The following is a 4017-nucleotide window of genomic DNA, read 5'->3' as shown; positions in this document are numbered from 1 at the left end:
TTACCAAATTTGGATCCGTGGAGCTTGAAGATTCCGAGGGTCATAGATTCAAGGTGAATGGCCAATATGTGAAGCATTACTATGAGGCAAGTGAAGCATAACCGTGTTGAAGTCTTGCGCTTGACGAGCTCGACGCGCCGATTACTTGACACCAGAAAGGTCGTGCGGGACCTCTTAAACCAGCGCTCTCCGGGAGGCAGCCCGGACAGTCTTTTTGTACTTTTTGTTGAACTATTTGTTTTTCTTTAGCTTTACGTTAAACGTTAGACGCTGTTTTATGAACATTTTTTTTTTTTTTTTTTTTTTTTTTTTTGTGCCTTCCTTGCGTTTTTGCGTCCCTTGCAGGTTAAAGTGCTCGATCGAAGGGTTTTTGTGTTCGATCGAGCATTTTCTGATGCGGCTGCTACTCGATCGAGGGGTGATGTCCTCGATCGACCATATCCCTATCCGTGCTTACTCGATCGAGTGATTATGTACTCGATCGAGTCCATTCTCACAAAACACTCGATCGACCAATAAAGGTACTCGATCGAGTAGCTATGACTTCCAGCCGCTGTTGTTACGTCTACAAGGCCACTGTTGACTTTCTTTGACCTCCCATGTTCATGGTCGGTTTGGGGAGGTCCCGCTATATGACGTTTTGTAAGTTCCCAACTCCACTTCTCCTGTTCCTTTCAGTTTGCATTTCTTTCCCTATTTTTGGTACAATGAGGGCATTGTACGGTTTGGTTTGGGGAGGTATGCATCCATATCTGTGTCCGCATGTTTCTTGCATTTTCGCTTGCACGTTTATTTAATTCCGTATGCATTGTCGTTTTAATTACTTCATATAAAAATCATAAAATTCAAAAATTTTGAAAATTTTTCATGCTTAAATTGAGTCGGAACGTTTGAACATTGACGCTACTTTTAATCCTTACTTGAGCCTGGCATTTTCTTGACATTTAGCTGGCATGTTTATGTACATAATCTACGAGTTTTTGTTTCTCTCTTATCTGAACGAATAGACTTGATTCTTCATGTCGGCAAGCTACATTACATTCTGAGGTTAGAGCTTATTAAACTGGTGACATTCATGACCGGTTTCATTTAGGATGTGAGTAGTACTCTCTTTAAGACATGTGACATCAATTTGCATAAGCATGAGTCTAGTCTTCTTAATACCTGTATGCATTCGGTCTGTGGATGGTGACACGTGTTAGGAGAGGCAGTTCCCCTTGTTTCATTCTACCCATGAACCTCACATAGCCAAATTGCCTTTTTGTCCTATCAACTACTTTCTATAATATTTCCTACCCTAGCTGAGCTAGTAACGAGTAGTTTTTTTTGGAATGTGTTATTGCAATATGGTTATTTCATCTGATTTCAGAAGATGGTGGAAGAATTGAAGGGAAAGGAAAGAAAATGTGTTGAATTGAAAAAAAGAAAAGAAAAAAAAAAAACGAAAAAAGGAAAGAAAGCGAAAAAGAGACAGAAAAAAAATTCAAATGAAAAAAAAAGAGAATGGAAGAAGAAAAAAAATGAGAATTACACATTGTTTCACACTCCCATGCCTTATTTATATCCTATGGGGAGTCGACGACTTTTGGTTTTGCGAGTTTAGTGCATAATTTTGCACCGTTTTATCTTGCTGTTATGAGTACGAAGTGGGATGCAGTCTATTTTTGGATCCGTTGTTACTAGCCTAGCTATTAACCCCACATATCCAAATTCATTTTAGCCCCTTCTTACCCATTACCTCACTAACCCAAATGTAAGTCCTCAGCACGTGTCTTGGTCACTAGTATGGTTGGAATGCGTATGTACGGTTGTAGAGACTTTATTCATGTTAACTGCATGCATGTTCTTATAGGTCGAGTTAGGTGAGTGTCTTGCTTTTTCCTATCTTTCACATATATCCTCACCTTGTACCTGATTTTGAGTGACGAGCGACCCGTGAGAGTCCGACATATTTGAATCTTGCAAGGTCGACGGTTCAGTAAGCTTGAAACATTAATTTAACTCGTTTGCACTTTTCAGTTGCCACTTTGTCATTTTGTTGCATTAAATTGGTTCTGGTGGATTATTGTAGCTGATGCGTTGGTCCCGTTCTATTGTTCATCCTTAGTTGCATTCATATTTGCTTGGGGACAAGCAAAGGTTTGGTTTGGGGAGATTTGATGCGTGTCTTTTATATAAGGTTTTCACCTCATTTTTACACGCATTTCTGTGCTTTTTATGTAGCATCTGGCTACAAATACCCCCGAATATTCTACTTTGGCCCGTTTATTGTAAATTGCAGGAACTGACCAAGGAGGATCTAAATCGAGCCTTAATTGTTCCAATTGTATGCATTCATGGGAAATATGGAGCCGGAGCTTAGGAATTTCACACCTGGAGTACGCATGAGCTAAGCAAAGGGAGAAGCTCAAGTCCTGACGCGCTTATGTAGCTCGATCGAGTCCTTTAGTGCTCGATCGAATGCTTATTACACTCACTATTGGTCGATCGACCAGTTCATGGAGTCGATCGAGGAGGCTCAGCAGGCAGTGCTCGATCGAGGGGATGTCCTAGCTCGATCGAGTGACTTGGACGTCGATCGAGTAATCATCTTACTCGATCGAGGGGATTGCTTGTGTTTTTGGTTTATTTCCGCCTAATCTTCTATGGGCTTTTGTAATCAGTCCATAGATTAGGTTTAAGATGTTTTTACAGTATAAGACTGAGGAGTACACTACGTGACTCCCATCTCACTTACTACGTACATTTCTACTGTTACTTTTGTCACAGTTCTTCGGATCTTTATTCACTACTTTGCTACTCGAATTCGGTATTATCAATCTATTTACTCCTTAATTGTATTTATTGCTTTTAATTTCTTTCTCTCTTTACTTTATAATTGTTCAATCAATTAGGTTGTTCGTCATGCTTAGTCTAAATTGTTTGGTTATTGTAATTGTTAATCTAATGATTATGAGTAGCTAATTCCCTATGCTAAGACTATAGGGGACCCATGATTTGAAGGGAGGGTAGTCGAGTTACTAGATCAATGCCGGTATCGTCTTTGTGGTTTAAATGCTACATATAATTGTAATTGCCTAATTGAGTCGACGCAATTAGACCCTTATTCTTAGTGGACCTTGACATGGACCGAAAGGTTGGAGGGGGGAGACTAGTAGCGAGTAATAGAGTATTGCAGCGAGGACGAAAGTTAAACTGTTTACACTTTAGGGTGAATTAAGGACCGAAAGGTGACGTTCGCTACCCCTTAGACCGTACTGCATTGACCTGGGACCTAGATTACTCGACCGGATGATCATGGCGAACCGCTTGTCTTAGCTATTCTCTTTTATCTGTTAAATCCACTTCTTTTATTTCTCTTTCCCTTACTCTTTTAGTTTAGAAATCACATTTTATAAACCCCTAAATTGGTTACCTTGGCGGACCTAGTTTAGCAGACAAATTCCTACCTCTCTGTGGATTCGACCCGACTTCCCTAGCTATATTAGTTAGTTGGAACCAGTTGGTTATTTTTGACAGGTACGCGACAGACGTGTCATGACTCAAGACCAAATTAGATGGGTCTTATTTCCTTTTTCCTTAATCGGCACCGCGAAGCAATGGTTGAAGGGCCTTGATAAGGCCACCCTTGGAATAGATTCTTGGAAGAAGTTGGCTCTAGCTTTCTACAAAAAATTCTACCCACCGGAAAAGACTAACATGCTAAGAGCTCAAATTACGGGTTTTAAGCAAAGGGATGAAGAGTCTTTGTATGAAGCTTGGGAGCGGTTCAAGGGAATTTGTCGCTCATGTCCTCACCATGGACTTAGCGAATGGTTTTTGGTGCAACAATTTTGGAATGGTTTATATGAAGATTCTAGGAACATTCTCAATATGGGATCGAATGGAATGTTCACCGAAGTTGATGACAATCAAACATGGAACAAGATTGAGGAAATGGCGGTCCATAACTCACAATATAGTAGACCTCGCAAGGCTACTAGAGGAGGAAAGCATGAAGTGGACTCCGTTACTCAA

General features: G+C 40.4%; 1 non-coding gene across 1 annotated transcript; it reads right to left on the bottom strand.

Moving 5' to 3' along the window:
• Positions 1-3699: 3699 nt before the first annotated feature.
• Positions 3700-3806, bottom strand: LOC141654310 (small nucleolar RNA R71). The gene has a single exon (XR_012547871.1). It is a non-coding gene; the product is annotated as a small nucleolar RNA R71 (small nucleolar RNA).
• Positions 3807-4017: the final 211 nt, after the last annotated feature.

This window comes from Silene latifolia, chromosome 4, assembly GCF_048544455.1.
Source record: "Silene latifolia isolate original U9 population chromosome 4, ASM4854445v1, whole genome shotgun sequence".
Taxonomy (NCBI): Eukaryota; Viridiplantae; Streptophyta; class Magnoliopsida; order Caryophyllales; family Caryophyllaceae; genus Silene; species Silene latifolia.
This window is presented reverse-complemented; position numbering and strand designations above follow the sequence as displayed.